The following is a 21,910-nucleotide window of genomic DNA, read 5'->3' as shown; positions in this document are numbered from 1 at the left end:
CCATTAAAAAATTATGCGGTCTTTGTCGAGTCCACATTAACTTATGTTTTTTTGAAAGAATTAAAACAGCTTCCGGATAATTTTTTTTTGTTTCATTACCCGCTCTATATTTTATTTAAAACAGAGTTCTTAACGAAAGCACAATTGTACTATTATTTTACACACGTCTGAACTTCACTTTTAAATTAACAATAGTCTGACATTTTTCAATTTCAAAGAAGTGAAAAAGCGCGGGTCAATGAACGAGCCAGCCAGGAGTCGAACCTGGAATCTTCTGATCCGTAGTCAGACGCGTTATCCATTGCGCCACTGGCCCGCCGCTGACTACAAACATCAGGGCAGAGATCTACAAGAACACAGCCATGGAGACACCGCATCCACTCATCCGTCTAATCCTGGGAGCTTGTAATGCACATCCCAGACTCACAAATATAACACTTAAAAGAATAGACAGACATTGCTGCGGGAACGGGGGGAGTTCGCAGCACGTGCCTGCGGCGGGGCCAAGATGCGGCCCGAGCAGCTTTACCATTCATTTCACCCAGATGACATTCTGCTGCAGCACTTATGGGTAGGATATTCGTCTCTATAGATAATACAGATGGTACATTTCCTCTGTGTAAGTCGTGAGTAGGTACCTTGACATAAGTACCAACAGCTGCCAGATCTCGTCAGCAGTCAGGTGTTTTACATAATGTACTTGTCCCCGTACTGCTTGTCTTCTATGCACTAAAGGGATGATCACACTCAGATAAATAAGTATGTGTGTATCTGCCACGGCATCCCCCTTCATGCTCTGTCACACTCCATCCTAGAGGTTGTGAAGGGCGGCAAAGTGGCACAATCGATAACGTGCCTGACCGCTGATCAGCAGACTCCAGGCCCCACCGCTGGTTGCCCCCATCAGCTGTATCACTCTCTTTTCAAGTGCATTAGTAAAACTACTAATTTCAGAAGTAAATGAAGTTATTAAAAAGGATCTAGAAACTCGAATACATGAAAGCTGTTCCGTCAGCGCATCTAAGGGCTCTTTTTCCTGTTTCAATACACCGTGTAATATGGGACTGTAGCATCTCACCGCGGCCTGTTCCCTCGAAACTGTGGCAGGAAAGTGCTAGTTAAAAGAAGAGTTTTGATTGGCTGGCTGACCAGTTCTAACAGACTTTCGATCCTGTCAGAGCAGCCAAAGTATACAAAGCTCCTCCATTAGTCGCTCTCCCAAGAGTGCAAAAAGTTTGTAAATGTATCCAAACTTTCCTCATTACTGATACATTCAGTGAGATCGTTTAATACGTCCTTTCACCTGCGGGTTCACCCTTTGCTACTGTTGTAGTATGCGTCTGGGTTTGAACTACAAATTCATAATAACACTCCAAACTTTATGAGTCTTAAACACCCACGTTCACGTGTCTGTTAGTGTTCTATGGTTCCTTCATGTGTAGCTACTCAGTGGGCCAGTGGCGCAATGGATAACGCGTCTGACTACGAATCAGAAGATTCCAGGTTCGACTCCTGGCTGGCTCGGAAGTTAATTTTAGCACATTCACGTTCACCAAATTGATTGCAACATAGATTTTTACCAAGTTGATTTCTACAAAAAATATCCCCGTGAATCACATCTCTTTTAAAATTACAACTCATTAAAGAAAAGTTAAAATCAAAAGATGAAATAACTCAACTTTGCAGTGAGTAGTCTCAGCGCTTTATGTATTTTTGTGTCATTTAAACTTTGAAAAGAATAATAAATATAATCTTGGAAACACGCATAACTGATATTTGATTTGGTTACTCAGTTTTTTCATAGTAAATTAACTTTTTCTGTAGGTTCACATCATGGTTGGAATAATAATTTGACGGGTCAATAAAAAATATGACAATTTTGCAACACATTAAAGAATAAAAGATTACATTCATTATAAGTCCTGTACTTAATGCGGTGAAATAAAACAAAAGTATTTGACAAAAAGCAGCCTTTGCATGAAAAAAAAGGTTTTGGCTTATTTAGGGCCTGATTTATGAAAAGTTAGTGCCGCCTTTACGTCATTTTTTTAATGCAAAAGCGGCGCAAACTTACAACCTATAATTATTATATTTTGAAAGTTTGTGCCGCTTTTGCATCAAAAAGTGACATTAAGGCAGCACTAACTTTTCATAAATCAAGCCCTAAGGCTCATATTTATACTTTTTTTGCGCCTCATTTGCGTCACTTTTTGGCGCAAAAGTGGCGCAAACTTACAAAATACAATTCTTTTATATTTTTTATAAATAAAAGTAAAATAGATTGTTTCCGTCGTGGGCAGACTTCAAACTGCTGGATATGATGCCAGTCTCCAATGCGAATCGTTTATGTTGGCCGACACATTTATTATTGACTCTTTTAAAGCAATAAGACATCTTTATTTGTTGCTCAGATTTTCCTGATCCACAAAAATCAGCTTGTGAAACGCTAGTCTGTAGCAACCCATACATTTAGACACACTGGCATAAAGATTGCTTATGGCTTATAAATATACCACTAAGAGTCTTTTAGAAGAACCCAAAAACCTGTTCAAGAGGGTGGGCCCCCGAGACAAGACACAGGCCAAGAGTGGGTACCAGGGTAAGAACTCGGATCCCAAGATGGCTTGGTGCTTCTTTTGCAAAGCTAATGGGCACTGAACTGGAGACTGCCTGTCCCAAAAAGAATCCCCAGGGTGCACCTGCCGGTCCTACTGCAGTGGTATGTCTCCAGATGGGATCCCAAGTGGATCCTGACCATGTCAGAGAGCTCAGAGAAGCAACTTTAGTCTCTGAGGGTGGGGTAGATGTAGCTGCCCTGGCTGTCTGGCCCAATAATCTGGAGAAGTACAGACAACAGCCTAATATTAATAGGATCAACGTTGAAGCACTGAAGGGTACAGGTGAAAGTTTCATCATAGTGACTGAAAAATTGATATTCCCAGAACAGTATCTGACTGGCGAATCCTTCACAGTCATCAGTGCTGACAACCAAGCTAAGGTCTATCCCATGGCAATGCTGTCCTTAGAGTTGGGAGGGTTTTCTGGTCAAACAAAGGTGGTGGTATCCTCTACAATTTCTGTACCCTCTCTGCTAGGAACTGATCTGGAATTCCTGAATAGCTGTGTGTGAAATCAAGAGCACAATGGAAAGCACAGAGTAAAACAGAGGTGCTGGAGACTGGAAAAATGACCCAGCCCTCAATGGGAAAAGGCAGGAAGCCTGGTAAGCCAGCATCTGAGCAGCACAAGCTCAGGTCCCTTCTCCTCAAGAAAGACCTGTCAGCCCATGAGGGAACTGAGCCCCAGGAACTTGGGCCTTATGCTGCAGAGCTCCTAGCCGCAGGGGGACCCTCTAGAGAAGAGCTGTACCTGACCCAGAGGACCTGTCCCACTCATGAGAGCCAGAGTCATCAAATTGCTGATCAGGAAAAAGGAGATGACAGTTGCTCCCACAGAGCCTATTTGGAGGAAGGACTCCTGTATGCTGAGGCTAGAAACTCTAATCCTGGTGCCACAAAGAGAGTGGTAGTGCCACAGATATATGAAGAGTTCCTGCTAACTTTGGCTCATGACATCCCCTTACTGGGCACCTTGGCCAGACCAAAAATTGGAACAGGTTGGTACCTCACTTTTACTGGCCAGGAATGTCCCAGAAGGTGATGGAGTTTGTAACTCCTGTGTCACCTGTCAAGCCATTGGCAAGATAGGTGGCCACCCAAAAGTCCCCTTAATTCTACGTCCTGTAGTTGGAGTTCCCTTTGAAAGGGTAGGGGTTGATATTATTTGGCTGTCTAGATCCCCCAACAGCATCAGGGAAAAGATACATACTGGTGGTAGTGGATCATGCCACCAGGCACCCCAATGCTATACCCCTTAGGGCTACTAGTGCTCCTGAAGTTGCAGGGCCCCAATCAGTATTTTTACTAGAATGGGCTTCCCTAAGGAGATGGTGTCAAACAGATGGAGAAACTTCATATCTGCATACCTCAAGGCAATGTGGAATGAATGTTGAGTGATTTATATGTTCACCACCCCATATCACCACAAGGAAATGGTTCAGTTGAGAGATTCCACAAAACCACGAAGGGCATGATTGGATTGCAAGACTCCTTGATAAACTCAGAAGGGAATAGGATATCCTGTTACCTTGTCTGCTTTTTGCCTGCAGAGAAGGGCCACAGAAGGGAGAAGGTTTCCCTCTTTTGGGCCAGTATTTATACTTTTTTTAGCGCCGCATTTGCTAAAAAAGTATAAATACGGGCCTTGATCTTTTGTTTGGACATCCTCTAGGGGACCATTGTGTCTAGTGAGGGAAGGCTGGGAGAGACCTCTCAAAAAGCCCAAGTAAGACATTGTGGTCTATGTGCGTGGCCTACATTTTAGGATGGCTGGGTTCATGGAAAAAGCATCCAAAAACCTTGAGGCCAGCCAACCACTTCAAAAGCTCTGGTATGATCAAAAGACTCCCATGGTGGAGTACCAACCAGGGCAGAAGGTGTGGGTACTTGGGCCTGTGGCTCCCAGGGCACTCCAGGACAAATGGAGTGACCCTTACCCTATCCTTGAGAAGAAGAGTGAGGTCATCTATCTGGTTGACGTAGGCACTCCTTGGAACCCTCACAGGGTCATCCATGTGAACCGTCTAAAGCTCTTCCATGACAGAGCTGATGTGCCATGCTGATGGTCACTGATGGGAATCAGAAAGGAGAGAGTGAGTCTGCTCCTGACCTCCTCTCCCACAGCCCCAAAGATGGGACAGTTGATGGAGTGGTATTTTCAGACACCCTCAGTGCCCAGCAGCAAGCTGACTGAATGCAAGTGCTACAGCAGTATGCTAAGGTCTTTTCCCTCTCTGCCGGTAAGACTAACTGGTGTGTCCATGATGTGTACGCTGGCGATCATCTGCTTGTCAAAAGCAAAATGAATAGACAGTCTGACCAAGTGAAGGATAGCATTAGAGCTGAAGTAAGCAAGATGGTGGAGTTAGGGGTGATAGAGCCCTCTGACAATCACTGGGCCACCCAGTGGTCTTAGTCCCCAAACCTCATTCCAATGGAGGTAAACCGTAGCAGAGATTTTGAATGGACTACAGAGGTCTCAATGCTGTCACCAAGACAGATGCACACTGTAGGAAAGCACCCTATGTTAACTTAGTTATCCCCCACTTTTTGTGTGGTTTCTGATGTGGCGTTGACTCTTAGTGCACTGGGTTCTGCTAAACAGGTCATCCAGGTCATCCCCATCCTGCTGGTGAGAGAAAAGACGACACCTACTGCAACAACTGCAACTGTAACCTTTGATGCCAGCTGAGGTGGGTCATTGGTGCCAACGATGTCCCCTGTCTCCTGAGAGCTCAAGTCTACCCTGGGTTCACCCCTGCCGGACTCCCCCATGACGCCTCACTCACAGGACCCCCTGATTGAGGGTGCTCCCGGACAAGAAAATCCAACACCAAAAGACACCCCTGCATCTGTTGCCCCTGGACACAGGAGAAAAGGACCAACGGTGCACCTATTTCCCTGAGCGCCCCAAGTCTACTACCTACCTATTTGTTGACCCCGACTGGCTTTCCAGCCCTAGCCTGCAGCCTGTTTGTCACAGGGTCAAACTCCCATAGGAAACCATCGGGCAGCCGATGCCTTAATGCACCTCTGCACTCGGCTGCCCCAGTGCCAACCGGTATGACCTGTTGGTGTGGTTCTGATCAGTGCCCAGTACTTACCTTAACTCCCTGAGATTGTCTTCAAAAGTCGCTGTTAACCCTGCGTTTCCTGAACATTGTCTTTCCTCCATAGGATAACATTGAGATAACTCTGAAAATTGCCCTGTCTATTTTTGAAACTGCAAAGTATTTATGCTTAAAAGCCTATTTACCTGATGACGTAGTTCTTGGGTTTGAAACATATAAAAATAATTGTTTTCCTAAACTGGTCTCAGATATATTCTTTGAGTGTGTGTCTAATTTTTTGCCTCTGTGAGTACAACAAATGCTTAGCACTACCTTCTGATAAGCCCAACTGCTCGCCCACACTATCAACGGTAGAGTCTGCGACTTTGCATGTGCTGATACCACTTGGTCAATAAGTGACTACATGAGTCAATTAAAAAATTCCCTTTAGTTAAATTGCATTTTTTGAATTGGGTATTTTCTAAATTAATAAAAGTACAGTTAGGGCCCTAGTCAGGACCCTGTAGCCTAACCGTAAAAATCTTAAAAACTTACTTCAGTTAGGACTGCAAAATCTTGTTAAGATTTATTCTCTATCTCTAAAGGTACTCACTTTAGTAAAATAATGAGTAACTCAGAGGACAGGGTTGTGGAGCTCAACATCACCCCTTACCTTCAGCTTTCCCACAAGCAGTTAAGGGCCCTCTGTAAGGGGTACAAAGTAAAAACAGGCTCAAACCCTGTCAGTGCAAAGCTCCAGGAGCTACTGGCAGATCATGAGCAGGCACATCCTATAGATGAAACTACTGACCCTGTAGATCAGGGCAGTATAGGTGAGGGGAAACTGAACCCCCACCTCTTGAAAAAGTGGACCCTGTATCCCAAGTGTCTAGGACACATCCCTTTAGTGAGGAGGACTCAGGTTCGTCACTGTCCAGAGAGACTTGCTGAAGAAGAGATGCTTTTAGAGAGATTAGCTAGGAGAACTGCTGTGAAAGACAGAGTGCAGAGATAGACTCCTAAGACTGAATGAGAGAGATGCAAGTTCCCATGACCTCATGAAGTGTACCCTGATTGAGGGCTTTGGGCTTACTCCTGAGGAGTAGACATTCAAATTCAGGGAGTCTTGAAAAATCCACAGTCAGTCCTGGGTTTATTTTATATACTTCTTAGTGAAGACACCAGGGGGCATATTTACAAGAAAGTGGCGCATCATAGATGATGCACCACTTTTTTTGCGTCCCTCCCCCACCAGCACCTAATGACACCATGGTGCGCCATATTTACAATACAGCGTACCATGGCAGTTGTTAGCACAATAACATCAAAACTTTTGATGCTACTGTGGCGCTTGGCTGCACTAGCATAAAATTTTTTGATGCTAGTGCAGGAAAGCACAGGGAGGCCCATTGAAAATAATGAGTGTATCATTTTAACACCTGCTCTGAGCAGGCGTTAAAAATGATGGAAAAAATGGCGCAGTGAATTCTTGTACATTTCACTGCGCATTCTTTTCGGGCCTCCCTGTGCTGGAACGCCCCCCCTGCATACATTATGCCTAACAAAGGCATAATGTGGCGCAGGGGGGTCGCAAAGTGGAGCAATGCATGCATTGCACCACTTTGGAAATATGGTGCAGCAGAAAAGCCCGCTTAACGTAAACAAATGAGGCTATGTTACGGCTAAGGTGGCTCAAGGGACTTGGGAAAAAAGGCCTTGGTGTCTGGTTAAAAGGTAACAATGTGCATGATCATGAAGGTCTTTAAATTTTAGTAATGAAAGAGCATGTGTTGGGTAATTGTATACAGGAAAAGCTACGTCAGTACCTAATAGATCTTGGTCCACTTTCTCCTCTAGAATTGGGGAAGAAAGCAGACCACTGGGTCAAAGCAAGGGTGACAAAAACCTCAACTGGTGTGGGAGACCACATAGGGAGGCCAACCTCCTCCCCTCCCCCCAAGGGAAAGAGGGTAATTAAAACAAGGATAACATCAAGGAGTCTTTTAAAGGCCCACAGAAATCTGCACAGGAGGATGGGCCTCAAGACTCTTCCCAGCCCAAGGTTTGGTACAAGGGTCACAATGGGGATCACAGAAAGGCTTGGTGAATACCTGAAAAACCAATGGGCACTGAATTGGAGATCTTAATTGTCCTAACAAAAAGAATGCATTTAGTGCACTTGCAGTAGTTTCAAGATGAGATTCCAGGTAGGCCCCGACCATGTCAGTGATCCTACTTAGGCAACTTTCGTCTCAGAGGGTGGGGTGGATTTGTTTACCCGGCTGGCTGTTTGGCCTAGAAATCTGGGGAGATACAGACAGCAGCCTCATATAAATAAGATCCAAGTGTTGAAGCACTGAGAGACACTGGTGCCAGTGTCACCATGGTGACTGAGCAACTAGTGTCCTCAGAACAGTATCTGACTAGTGAGACATACGCAGTCCTCAGCGCTGACAATGAGGCTAAGGTTCATCCCATGGTGATGGTATCCTTAGAATGGGGAGGGGTTCTGGCCAGAAGAAGGTGGTAGTATCTCCTGCTATACCTGAGCAGTATGTCCTAGGAAGTGATCTGGAGCCCTCATCATGGGTTGAGGTAGAACGAAAAACCCATGCAGCTATCCTGGGTATCCCTGAATGGGTCTGCGTGAAAACAAGTGCACAAAGCAAGACCAAGGATGAAAAAGCTAGTTAGAGTCTGGAATAATGGCCCAACCTACAAGGAGGAAAGGCAAAAAGTCTGGGAAGGCAGCTTCCAATCAGACACCAGACCAGGTCCCCTCCCCTCAGGGAGAAGACCTGCCAACCCCAGGGGTAACTGAGCCTCAGGAGCTTGGGCCCTACATGGCAGAGCTCCTAGGACGAGGGGGACCTTCTAGGGAGGATCTGTGCCAGTTACAGAGGACCTGTCCCACTCTTGAAGTCTTGAGACAGCAAGCGGCTGATCCGGAAAAAGGAGATATCAGTGGCTCCCACAGGAGCTATTGGGAGGAGGGACTCCTTTTCACTGAAGCCAGAGACCCCAAACCTGGGGCCACTAGGAGGGTGCTAGTGCCTCAGCAGTTTAGGGAGTTTCTCTTCACTTGGGTTCATGATATCCCTCCAGCTGGGCATCTTGGCCAGGCAAAAACATGTAGTAGGTTGGTAAACCACTTCTACTGGCCAGGTATGTCCCAGAAAGTGAAGGAGTTTTGTAACTCCTGTGCCACCTGTCAAGCCAGGTGGCCACCGAAAGGTCCCCTTAATTCCACGTCCAGTGATTGGGGTTCCCTTTGAAAGGGTAGTGATTGACATTGTCGGTCCCCTTGAACCCCCAGCAGCATCAGGGAACAGATTTGTACTGGTTGTAGGGGATCATGCAACAAGGTATCCTGAAGCAATTGCTCTGAGGACTACTACTGCCCCTGCAGTAGCTAGGACACTTGTTGGTTTATTCACCAGAGTGGGCTTTCCAAAGGAGGTGGTGTCAGGCAGAGGTACCACCTTCATGCCTGGCAACGTAAACACATATGGGCTGAGCGTGGTGTGACCTATAAGTTCACTAGCCCCTATCACACATAAACCAATGGTCTTTTTGAGAGATTCAACAAGGCATTGAAAGTTATGACTGGAGGAGTCCCTGAACATCTCAGAAGGAGATGGGATGTCTTACTTCCATGCCTGCTTTTTGCTTACAGGGAAGTGCCACAGAAGGGAGTATGTTTTTCTCTCTTTGAGCTTCTGTTTGGGCATCATGTAAGAGGACCCCTTTGTCTTGTGAAGTAGGGATGGGAGAAACCTCTCAGAGAGCCCAAGCAAGACATTGTGGACTACGTGCTTGGCCTTCCTTCCAGGATGGCTCAGGACACAGAAAAAGCTTCGAAAAAAATTGAGGCCAGCCAAGAACTCCAAAAGCTGTGGTATGATCAAAGAGCTGCACTGGTGAAGTTCCAACCAGGGCAGAAGGTATGGGTGTTGGAGCCTGTGGCTCCTTGAGAACCTCCAGGACAAATGTAGTGGACCCTACCACATCATAGAAATAAATGGGGAAGTCATCCATCTGGTGGACGTTGGCTCTTGCAGGAGCCCCAAAAAGGTTATTCATGTAAACCGCCTGAAACCCTATAATGACAGAGCTGAGATGACCATGCTCATGGTCACTGATGAGGGACAGGAAGCAGAGGGTGAACCTCTCCCTGATCTCCTCCCCAGCAACCCAAAGGATAGCTCAGTTGAGGGAGTGGTCTTTTCAGACACCCTCACTGGTCAACAGCAGGCTGACTGTAAGTAAGTCTTACAGCAGTATGCTGAGCTCTACTCCTTGACCGCTGGTCAGACCACCTGGTGCACACATGGGCCCTCATTACAACATTGGTGGTAAATGCCGCTTACCGCCGTGCAGAAGACCGCCAACACACCACTGCGGCCACGGAATTCCGCTACAGCTATTACGGCTCACAGCTCGGAATCTGCCAAAATCTAGACACCCACATGTCTGCCACACCAAAGGTGTAAGGAAATGCCTCCTTGGCATGGTTACCCCCTGACTTTTTGCCTTTGCTGATGCTATGTTTTGAATTGAAAGTGTGCTGAGGCCTGCTAACCAGGCCCCAGCACCAGTGTTCTTTCCCTAACCTGTACTTTTGATTCCACAATTGGCACACCCTGGCACCCAGATAAGTCCCTTGTAACTGGTACCTCTGGTACCAAGGGCCCTGATGCCAGGGAAGGTCTCTAAGGGCTGCAGCATGTATTATGCCACCCTAGAGACCCCTCACCCAGCACAGACACACTGCTTACCAGCTTGTGTGTGCTAGTGAGAACAAAATGAGTAAGTCGACATGGCACTCCCCTCAGGGTGCCATGCCAGCCTCTCACTGCCTATGCAGTATAGGTAAGACACCCCTCTAGCAGGCCTTACAGCCCTAAGGCAGGGTGCACTATACCATAGGTGAGGGTACCAGTGCATGAGCACTGTGCCCCTACAGTGTCTAAGCAAAACCTTAGACATTGTAAGTGCAGGGTAGCCATAAGAGTATATGGTCTGGGAGTCTGTTTTACACGAACTCCACAGCACCATAATGGCTACACTGAAAACTGAGAAGTTTGGTATCAAACCTCTCAGCACAATAAATGCACACTGATGCCAGTGTACATTTTATTGTAAAATGCACCACAGAGGGCACCTTAGAGGTGCCCCCTGAAACTTAACCAACTATCTGTGTAGGCTGACTGGTTCCAGCAGCCTGCCACACTAGAGACATGTTGCTGGCCCCATGGGGAGAGTGCCTTTGTCACTCTGAGGCCAGTAACAAAGCCTGCACTGGGTGGAGATGCTAACACCTCCCCCAGGCAGGAGCTGTAACACCTGGCGGTGAGCCTCAAAGGCTCACCCCTTTGTCACAGCACCGCAGGACACTCCAGCTAGTGGAGTTGCCCGCCCCCTCCGGCCCCGGCCCCCACTTTTGGCGGCAAGGCCGGAGAAAATAATGAGAATAACAAGGAGGAGTCACTGGCCAGTCAGGACAGCCCCTAAGGTGTCCTGAGCTGAGGTGACTCTAACTTTTAGAAATCCTCCATCTTGCAGATGGAGGATTCCCCCAATAGGATTAGGGATGTGACCCCCTCCCCTTGGGAGGGGGCACAAAGAGGGTGTACCCACCCTCAGGGCTAGTAGCCATTGGCTACTAACCCCCCAGACCTAAACACGCCCTTAAATTTAGTATTTAAGGGCTCTCCCTGAACCTAGAAACGAGATTCCTGCAACAACAAGAAGAAGGACTGCCTAGCTGAAAACCCCTGCAGAGGAAGACCAGAAGACAACAACTGCCTTGGCTCCAGAAACTCACCGGCCTGTCTCCTGCCTTCCAAAGAACTCTGCTCCAGCGACGCCTTCCAAAGGGACCAGCGACCTCTGAATCCTCTGAGGACTGCCCTGCTTCGACGACGACAAGAAACTCCAGAGGACAGCGGACCTGCTCCAAAAAGACTGCAACTTTATCCAAAGGAGCAGCTTTAAAGAACCCTGCAATCTCCCCGCAAGAAGCGTGAGACTTGCAACACTGCACCCGGCGACCCCGACTCGGCTGGTGGAGAACCAACACCTCAGGGAGGACCCCCGGACTACTCTACGACTGTGAGTACCAAAACCTGTCCCCCCTGAGCCCCCACAGCGCCGCCTGCAGAGGGAATCCCGAGGCTTCCCCTGACCGCGACTCTCTGAAACCTAAGTCCCGACGCCTGGAAAAGACCCTGCACCCGCAGCCCCCAGGACCTGAAGGACCGGACTTTCACTGCAGAAGTGACCCCCAGGAGTCCCTCTCCCTTGCCCAAGTGGAGGTTTCCCCGAGGAAGCCCCCCCTTGCCTGCCTGCAGCGCTGAAGAGATCCCTTGATCTCTCATTGACTTCCATTGCGAACCCGACGCTTGTTCTAACACTGCACCCGGCCGCCCCCGCGCCGCTGAGGGTGAAATTTCTGTGTGGGCTTGTGTCCCCCCCGGTGCCCTACAAAACCCCCCTGGTCTGCCCTCCGAAGACGCGGGTACTTACCTGCTGGCAGACTGGAACCGGGGCACCCCCTTCTCTCCATTGAAGCCTATGCGTTTTGGGCACCACTTTGAACTCTGCACCTGACCGGCCCTGAGCTGCTGGTGTGGTAACTTTGGGGTTGCTCTGAACCCCCAACGGTGGGCTACCTTGGACCAAGAACTGAACCCTGTAAGTGTCTTACTTACCTGGTAAAACTAACAAAAACTTACCTCCCCCAGGAACTGTGAAAATTGCACTGTGTCCACTTTTAAAATAGCTATTTGTGAATAACTTGAAAAGTATACATGCAATTGAAATGATTCGAAGTTCCTAATGTACTTACCTGCAATACCTTTCAAACAAGATATTACATGTTAAATTTGAACCTGTGGTTCTTAAAATAAATTAAGAAAAGATATTTTTCTATTCAAAACCTATTGGCTGGATTTGTCTCTGAGTGTGTGTACCTCATTTATTGTCTATGTGTATGTACAACAAATGCTTAACACTACTCCTTGGATAAGCCTACTGCTCGACCACACTACCACAAAATAGAGCATTAGTATTATCTCTTTTTACCACTATTTTACCTCTAAGGGGAACCCTTGGACTCTGTGCATGCTATTCCTTACTTTGAAATAGCACATACAGAGCCAACTTCCTACATTGGTGGATCAGCGGTGGGGTACAAGACTTTGCATTTGCTGGACTACTCAGCCAATACCTGATCACACGACAAATTCCAAAATTGTCATTAGAAATTGATTTTTGCAATTTGAAAAGTTTTCTAAATTCTTAAAAGTCCTGCTAGGGCCTTGTGATAGATCCTGGTTAGCATTTCTTTTAGAATTTAAAAGTTTGTGAAAGTTTGAATTAGAACCTAGAACTAGTTTTAGATTCTTAAAAAATATTCCAACTTTTAGAAGCATAATGTCTAGTACAGATGTGAATGTGATGGAACTCGACATCACCCCTTACCTCCATCTTAAGATGAGGGAGCTAAGGTCACTCTGTAAAATAAAGAAAATTACAATGGGCCCCAGACCTTCCAAACAACAGCTCCAGGAGCTTTTGGCAGAGTTTGAAAGAGCCAACCCCTCTGAGGATGGCAACACAGAGGATGAAGATAGTGACTTGGAGGGAAATTCCCCCCCTCCAGTCCTACTTAGGGAGAACAGGGCTTCTGAAGCCCTGACTCCACAAATAATAGTCAGAGATGCTGGTTCCCTCACAGGAGGGACCAACAACTCTGAAATCACTGAGGATAACTCCAGTGAAGAGGACATCCAGTTAGCCAGGATGGCCAAAAGATTGGCTTTGGAAAGACAGATCCTAGCCATAGAAAGGGAAAGACAAGAGATGGGCCTAGGACCCATCAATGGTGGCAGCAACATAACTAGGGTCAGAGATTCTCCTGACATGTTGAAAATCCCCAAAGGGATTGTAACTAAATATGAAGATGGTGATGACATCACCAAATGGTTCACAGCTTTTGAGAGGGCTTGTGAAACCAGAAAAGTGAACAAATCTCACTGGGGTGCTCTCCTTTGGGAAATGTTCACAGGAAAGTGTAGGGATAGACTCCTCACACTCTCTAAAAAAGATGCAGAATCTTATGACCTCATGAAGGGTACCCTGATTGAGGGCTTTGGATTCTCCACTGAGGAGTATAGGATTAGATTCAGGGGGGCTCAAAAATCCTCGAGCCAGACCTGGGTTGACTTTGTAGACTACTCAGTAAAAACACTAGATGGTTGGATTCAAGGAAATGGTGTAAATGATTATGATGGGCTGTACAATTTATTTGTGAAAGAACACCTATTAAGTAATTGTTTCAATGATAAACTGCATCAGCATCTGGTGGACCTAGGACCAATTTCTCCCCAAGAATTGGGAAAGAAGGCGGACCATTGGGTCAAGACTAGAGTGTCCAAAACTTCCACAGGGGGTGACCAAAAGAAAGGGGTCACAAAACCTCCCCAGGGGAAAGGTGGTGAGACAGCCAAAAATAAAAATAGTAAAGAGTCTTCTACAGGCCCCCAAAAACCTGCACAGGAGGGTGGGCCCAGAGCCTCTTCACAAAACAATCCTGGGTACAAGGGTAAAAACTTTGATCCCAAAAAGGCCTGGTGTCGAAACTGTAGTCAGTCTGGACACCAAACTGGAGACAAGGCCTGTCCCAAGAAAGATACCACTTCTAACTCCCATCCAGCTAAAACTGGAATGGCCAGTCTCCAAGTGGGATCAACAGTGTGCCCAGAGCAAATCAGGTGTCACACTGAAGCTACATTAGTCTCTGAGGGTGGGGTGGATTTAGCCACACTGGCTGCCTGGCCCCCTAACATGCAAAAATACAGGCAGCAGCTCTTAACCCCTTCCCCGCCACGGACGTAATGGTTACGTCCATGGCAGCGCCCGTGTGGCGCCATGGACGTAACCATTACGTCCAGGGACTGGCAGTCGGGGGAAGCGCTAGCGCTTCCCCCGAGGGCCGCCCCCCAACACCCCCAGGCCAGGGCTGAAAGGGGAATCCCTTCCCCTTTCACGCCCACCCCCCTCACCCCCCCCCCATGACGTCAGCGCGCGATCGCGCGCTGATTTCATGGAAACGGGGAATGACGCGCTGGAAGCCATTTGCTTCCAGCGCGTCAAGGGAGAAGGTGAGTATTTCACCTTCGTGCGGGGTGGGGGTGCTCTCAGAGAGGCATCGAGGGAAAGGAAAGGGTTTTCCTTTCCCTCGATGTCTCTTTGAGCATTCCTGCTGCCCGATCGCGATGCGATCGGGCAGCAGGAATGCCCACTAGACACCAGGGATTTCTGTATGTGTGTGTGTGAGTGAATATTAGTGTAGGGGAGCGACCCCTTGGGCAAGGGTCGCTCCCCTTTGGGGGCACATGCTTTTTACGTCGTTTCTGCCCCCCCTGGGGGCAGATTGGCCCTATTTTTAGGCCGATCTGCCCCCAAGGGGGGCAGAAAGCCACTTGACACCAGGGATTTTATTGTTGCTGTGTATTTTTTGTGTTGGGGGGCGGCCCCTTGGGCAAGGGTCGCTCCCCTTTGGGGGCACATGTATTTTACGTCGTTTCTGCCCCCCCTGGGGGCAGATTGGCCCTATTTTTAGGCCGATCTGCCCCCAAGGGGGGCAGAAAGCCACTAGACACCAGGGATTTTATTGTTGATTTGTATTTTTTGTGTTGGGGGGCGGCCCCTTGGGCAAGGGTCGCTCCCCTTTGGGGGCAAATGTATTTTACGTCGTTTCTGCCCCCCCTGGGGGCAGATTGGCCCTATTTTTAGGCCGATCTGCCCCCAAGGGGGGCAGAAAGCCACTAGACACCAGGGATTTTATTGTTGATGTGTATTTTTTGTGTTGGGGGGCGGCCCCTTGGGCAAGGGTCGCCCCCAGGGACCCTCATGTATTTTTGGGCAGTTCTGCCCCCCTTGGGGGCAGAGAGGCCTATTTTTTTTAGGCCTTTCTGCCCCCAAGGGGGGCAGAATCCCAATAGCGCCAGAAATAGTATGTATGTATGTGTGCTTTGTGTTGGGGGGTGGCCCCTTGGGCAAGGGTCGCTCCCCCCAGGGGCGCAATGTATTTATTGTCGTTTCTGCCCCCCTTGGGGGCAGATTGGCCCTATTTTTAGGCCGATCTGCCCCCAAGGGGGGCAGAAAGCCACTAGACACCAGGGATTTTATTGTTGATGTGTATTTTTTGTGTTGGGGGGCGGCCCCTTGGGCAAGGGTCGCCCCCAGGGGCCCTCATGTATTTTTGGGCAGTTCTGCCCCCCTTGGGGGCAGAGAGGCCTATTTTTTTTAGGCCTTTCTGCCCCCAAGGGGGGCAGAATCCCAATAGCGCCAGAAATAGTATGTATGTATGTGTGCTTTGTGTTGGGGGATGGCCCCTTGGGCAAGGGTCGCTCCCCCCAGGGGCACAATGTATTTATTGTCGTTTCTGCCCCCCTTGGGGGCAGATTGGCCCTATTTTTAGGCCGATCTGCCCCCAAGGGGGGCAGAAAGCCACTAGACACCAGGGATTTTATTGTTGATTTTTATTTTTTGTGTTGGGGGGTGGCCCCTTGGGCAAGGGTCGCCCCCAGGGGCCCACATGTATTTTTGGGCAGTTCTGCCCCCCTAGGGGGCAGATATGCCTATTTTTTAGGCCTTTCTGTCCCCAAGGGGGGCAGAATCCCCATAGCGCCAGGGATACTATGTATGTGTGTGTGTGCTTTGTGTGGGGGTGTGGCACCTTGGGCAAGGGTCGCCCCCCCCCAAATGGTGCAATGTAATCTGGGTGATTTCTGCCCCCTCCCCTTGGGGGTAGATTGGCCTATTTTTTTTTTAGGCCCATCTTCCCCCAAGCAGAGAAGACTAGACACGGGAAAATGAAAAAATGGTTAGTGGCGGAGTGTTTGTCAACTGGCGAAGTATTTACTTTTATGATAATAACAGTTTTTCTCCTTTTTGTTTTAGTTCAAAGCTTTTGCTGACTTTGCTGTGGCTTGTTGCAGTTTTGGCAGTAGTTGTCCTGCGGTTTGCGTAGTTGCATGTTTTAGGTAAGTAAATAAATTTACTCCAAGTGAGTATTGTTGCAATGCATGAATGACATGTTTGTAGGTGGTGTACTGAATGCAGGATTGTGTGTGAAATTGTCCTTAGAGTTATGCACAATGATTATTGTGTTGTCTTATGTCTAATTTGCTTTTTTTTTTCTCTTTTTAGTGGGATATCGTTGGTGATTGCTGTGGCTGTGCAGAGTAGTTGCTGGTGAGTCAAGCTTTTTCAGGCAAGTGAGCAGTATAGTTTTTGAGTTTATAATTCTTAGTGATAAACCTATACTTTGTTACTTATCTTACACAGTGCTGGTTGTTGGTGGTGTATTTGTCCAGTTAATTTTAGTAGGAAGGATCATGGCCAGCCGTAGGATGACCGCTCAGCAGGTTGTTAGTGTGCTTTTTGAGTCATCTTCTGACCATGAATATGAGACTGACTCTGCATCTGAGGCAGAGGAGGAAGTGCAGGATTCTGGAAGTGAATTTTCTGTCAGAGATGAATCATCTGATGATGAAGCCACTCTCAGTGCTGATGAAGGGCCTGTTTTAGAGGAGGACAGTGATGTGCCAATGGTGCAGGAGCCAGCAGCTGAAAGGCTTCCCATTGGAAGACCTGACGCATGGGTTGCACCAAACATGGAGCAGCCACAGTTGCCTGCGTTTACTGGTTTTCCAGGGTGTCGAGTTAATACGGAAAACTTTTTGCCCGTCAACTTTTTTGAGTTGTTTATGGACGATATATTTTTGGAAGAGATTGTTGAGCAGACTAATTTGTATGCAGAGCAGTTTTTGAGGGACAACGCTGCCAGACTTAGGCCACACTCTAGAGCTAGCCGGTGGATTCCCACAAATCTGGAAGAGTTGAAAAAGTTCTTGGGTTTAACTTTTTTGATGGGGCTGATAAGGAAGCCGTCGCTGTCTTCATATTGGTCTACTAGTCCCTTGATGGCAACTGCTATATTTCCTGCCATCATGAGTCGTAACCGGTATGAGCTTCTTCTTCGGATGTTGCATTTTGTAGATAATGCTTTAGCCTTGCCACGAGATCATCCTGATTCTGACCGTCTTTTTAAGATTAGACCTGTCCTTGATCATTTGGTAGATCGGTTTTCAGAGATCTATGTTCCAGGGAAAGAAATATCTGTAGATGAGTCTTTGGTCCTGTTCAAGGGTCGTTTGGTTTTTAGGCAGTACATTCCTAGCAAGAGGGCACGGTATGGAATTAAATTGTATATGCTGTCAGAAAGTAGTACAGGATATGTTTATAATTTCCGGGTCTACACTGGTAGGGATTCCAATATTGACCCCCCTGGTTGTCCTCCCACTTTTGGAGTTAGTGAGAAAATTGTGTGGGAACTTGGTAGACGACTGTTTAACAAAGGTCACCATTTATATGTAGATAACTTCTACACTGGAGTTCGGTTGTTCAAGGAGTTGTTCAGAGTGGACACTGTTGCTTGTGGCACAATCCGCTCTAATCGGAAAGGCTATCCAAAAGAGCTTGTCTGTAAAAAACTTGAGAAGGGACAGTGCAGTGCCTTGCGGAATGATGAGCTGCTAGCTCTGAAATTTGTAGACAAGAGGGATGTATACATGCTAAGCACCATCCATGATGAGAGTACTTCACCTGTGGCTGTTTGGGGTCAGGTTGCCGAAGTGCGCAAACCTGTGTGCATCTTAGACTATAATAAGCACATGGGTGGTGTTGATAGAGTAGATCAGAGGTTAGAACCTTACACTGCTGCTCGTAAGTCTTATGTGTGGTATAAGAAATTAGCGCTTCACTTGTTCCACTTGGCAACTTTTAATGCTTTTGTTGTGTTTAAGGATAGTTCTCCAGAGTCAAGGATGACATTTGTGAAATTTCAGGAGTCTATCATAGCTAGCCTTGTTGTGCTGGAACAGGCAAGAGTTCCTAGAGAAGCAGTGGTGGAGGATGTGGCTAGATTGAAAGATCGTCACTTTGCTGAGCACATTCCTCCCACGGCCAAAAAAAACTTTCCTGCTAAGAGATGTAGAGTCTGTGCTCGAAGAGGTATCAGGAAGGAGACTAGGATGTACTGCCCTGATTGTCCTTCAAAGCCTGGGCTGTGTGTGGGTGGCTGTTTCAGGAGCTACCACACACAGAAGAATTATTGGGAAATTCCGTGAGCGTAAACTGGTGTTTTATATTTTTATATGTTCGGTTTCACGGTTGGCATTAGTCATTTATTCAGTTAGAGCTTTTGTGTTTGTAGTTTTGTACTAATTTATGATTAGTGGTTTCTTTGTTGTTTAAAAACAAAAAAAAGGGGATGGCATGTGTAGAGTGGCGCTTGGCTGGCGGCGTGGGTGTGGTGGCGCTTGGCTGGCGGTGTGTGTGGGGTGGCGCTTGGCTGGCGGTGTGTGTGGGGTGGCGCTTGGCTGGCGGTGTGTGTGGGGTGGCGCTGGGCTGGCGGTGTGTGTGGGGTGGCGCTGGGCTGGCGGTGTGTGTGGGGTGGCGCTTGGCTGGTGGTGTGGGTGGGGTGGCGCTTGGCTGGCAGTGCCGGCCAAACGCCAGTCCACACACTCATCAGCTGGTGTGATTGCTGTATCAGGCATGTGGGCGTATGAAAGTGATGGGCCCTTGACTGGCGCTGTCTGTGGATGCGAGTCTTGTAATGTGCTGGGCCCGTGGCTGGCGGCGTGAATGGTCTAGTGCATGTCATGTATGAAAGGTGTGTGAATGGACTGTAAAGCGGTTGGTGCCTTGTCGTGGCTTTACAGCTCACGAGCTGTGAGTCATTGGTTCAGTTTTTTGGCCTTTCAGTTATTACCAGTGCATTTCACTTTTGTGAAATCTCTTGTTAATAAAATTTGATCTACTGAACCATCACTCACCCTCGTGCCAAATCCAACCAGTATGTGTGGTACAAATGACAAAACCTGCTCCGCTGTAATCAGGCGTCGCAGCACACTTGAGACACGCTAGGTGCCTCAGGTGGGACCCCGATGATGAAGCATGCCACCAACTTGGTTGGTGGGTGAGGGGTCTTCTTCACATAACCTAAGTGTGTTTCTTTTCACAATTTTAGTGTTTGGCACATCACGGACGTATGTGCACACATCAAAGTGATATATTCCAAAAATACCTGTGTTTGGGGGGGAGGGCCCACCTATGTTTTTGGTCCTGGGTGCGGCCGTCATGTAGGGAAACCTACAAAACCCAGAAACTTTTTAAAACTAGGCACCCCAAGGAGTCTAGGGAGGTGTGGCTTGTGTGGCTCCCCCAACATTTTCTTACCCAGACTCCTCTGTAAACCTCACAATTTGCATAAAAAAGCATATTTTCCTGATTTTTCTTAGTAGGATCACCGCTCCAGCACAAAATTCCTACTCCCCAGTTTTCCCCTCAGTCTCCCAAGTAAAATGACACCTCACTTATGTGGGTCCCCAAAGCAGAGTCCGTCTAAAGATGTATAAAAGAATATGCCCTTATAAACTTGCTGTGCTATCCCTTCTATCCCTTCAGGTTTTGGGCCTTATTATGTTGCAGGCACCTGGGCCACCCACACAAGTGAGGTATCATTTTTATCGGGAGACTTGGGGGAACGCTGGGTGGAAGGAAATTTGTGGCTCCTATCAGATTCCAGAACTTTCTGCCACAGAAATGTGAGGAACATGTGTTTTTTTAGCCAAATTTTGAGGTTTGCAAAGGATTCTGGGTAACAGAACCTGGTCCGAGCCCCGCAAGTCACCCCTCCTTGGATTCCCCTAGGTCTCTAGTTTTCAGAAATGCACTGGTTTGGTAGGTTTCCCTAGGCGCCGGGTGAGCTACAGGCCAAAATCCGCAGGTAGGCACTGTTTTCTCCCAAAATTGTGGATGTGTCCACGTTGCGCTTTGGGGTGTTTCCTGTCGCAGGCGCTAGGCCTACCCACGCAAGTGAGGTATCATTTTTATCGGGAGACTTGGGGGAACGCTGGGTGGAAGGAAATTTGTAGCTCCTCTCAGATTCCAGAACTTTCTGCCACAGAAATGTGAGGAACATGTGTTTTTTTAGCCAAATTTTGAGGTTTGCAAAGGATTCTGGGTAACCAAACCTGGTCCGAGCCACACAAGTCACCCCTCCTTGGATTCCCCTAGGTCTCTAGTTTTCAGAAATGCACAGGTTTGGTAGGTTTCCCTAGGTGGCGGCTGAGCTAGAGGACAAAATCTACAGGTAGTCACTATGCTAAAAACAGCTCTGTTTTCTGTGATGTGTCCAGGTTGTGTTTTGGGGCATATCCTGTCGCGGGCGCTAGGCCTACCCACACAAGTGAGGTATCATTTTTATCGGGAGACGTGGGGGAATGCTGGGTGGAAGGAAATTTGTCGCTCCTCTCAGATTCCAGAACTTTCTGCCACAGAAATGTGAGGAACATGTGTTTTTTTTAGCCAAATTTTGAGGTTTGCAAAGGATTCTGGGTAACAGAACCTGGTCCGAGCCACACAAGTCACCCCTCCTTGGATTCCCCTAGGTCTCTAGTTTTCAGAAATGCACAGGTTTGGTAGGTTTCCCTAGGTGCCGGCTGAGCTAGAGGCCAAAATCTACAGGTAGTCACTTTGCTAAAAACAGCTCTGTTTTCTGTGATGTGTCCACGTTGTGTTTTGGGGCATATCCTGTCGCGGGCGCTAGGCCTACCCAAACAAGGGAGGTATCATTTTTATCGGGAGACTTGGGGGAACATAGAATAGCAAAACAAGTGTTATTGCCCCTTGTCTTTCTCTACATTTATTCCTTCCAAATATAGGGGTGTGTGTAAAAAAGACATCTATTTGAGAAATTCCATGTAATTCACGTGCTACTATGGTCACCCCGGAATTCAGAGATGTGCAAATAACCACTGCTCCTCAACACCTTATCTTGTGCCCTTTTTGGAAATGCAAAGGTTTTCTTGATAGCTATTTTTTACTCCTTATATTTCAGCAAATGAATTACTGTATACCCGGTATAGAATGAAAACGCACTGCAGGGTGCAGCTCATTTATTGGCTCTGGGTTCCTCGGGTTCTTGATGAACCTACAAACCCTATATATCCCCGCAACCAGAAGAGTCCAGCAGACGTAACGGTATATTGCTTTCGATAATCTGACATTGCAGGGAAAAGTTACAGAGTAAAAAGTAGAGAAAAATTGATGTTTTTTTCACCTCAATTTCAATATTTTTCTTTTTCAGCTGTTATTTTCTGTAGG

General features: G+C 47.5%; 2 non-coding genes across 2 annotated transcripts; one reads left to right on the top strand and one right to left on the bottom strand.

The window, feature by feature from the left end:
- Nucleotides 1–243: 243 nt before the first annotated feature.
- Nucleotides 244–316, bottom strand: TRNAR-ACG (transfer RNA arginine (anticodon ACG)). Its single transcript has one exon. It is a non-coding gene; the product is annotated as a tRNA-Arg (tRNA).
- A 1,135-nt stretch (nt 317–1,451) lies between these two features.
- Nucleotides 1,452–1,524, top strand: TRNAR-ACG (transfer RNA arginine (anticodon ACG)). The gene has a single exon. It is a non-coding gene; the product is annotated as a tRNA-Arg (tRNA).
- Nucleotides 1,525–21,910: the final 20,386 nt, after the last annotated feature.

Source organism: Pleurodeles waltl, chromosome 6, assembly GCF_031143425.1.
Source record: "Pleurodeles waltl isolate 20211129_DDA chromosome 6, aPleWal1.hap1.20221129, whole genome shotgun sequence".
Taxonomy (NCBI): Eukaryota; Metazoa; Chordata; class Amphibia; order Caudata; family Salamandridae; genus Pleurodeles; species Pleurodeles waltl.
The sequence above is the reverse complement of the archived record's forward strand: the minus strand, read 5'-3'. Positions and strand labels throughout refer to the sequence as shown.